Genomic DNA, 392 nt, shown 5'->3' on the forward strand with positions numbered 1-392 from the left:
ACTGGGACTGTGCCCTCCGAAACTGGACGTAAAAGCTGCACACATTAATGCACCCAGGGAAGACTGGAGACCCAATTAGAGGTTAAAGAGATGGGGTGCCTAAGGGGTCGGGGGTTCGGATAGGTTATTGATGGATAGTGATCACCTGCCTGGAGTGCAAACACAGGGAAGTGCCGCCCCAAAGCCTCTCCACCCGCTCCCCCCGCAGGCAGGTGGCACCCGGGGTGTGACAGTAGAGTCCAGACACCCACCCAGCACCGCAGATCCTCAGAGCACCCCGTTGGGTTTCAGGGCGGTGCCCGCGGCGATTCAGCCCTGTCCCCTGGAGCTGTGTACCCGGGCGGGGCGGGTGGCCCGAGCTCCGCCCTCCTCTGACCCAGGCGCTTCAGTTC

This window comes from Myodes glareolus, chromosome 10, assembly GCF_982192425.1.
Source record: "Myodes glareolus chromosome 10, mMyoGla1.1, whole genome shotgun sequence".
Lineage (NCBI taxonomy): Eukaryota > Metazoa > Chordata > Mammalia > Rodentia > Cricetidae > Myodes > Myodes glareolus.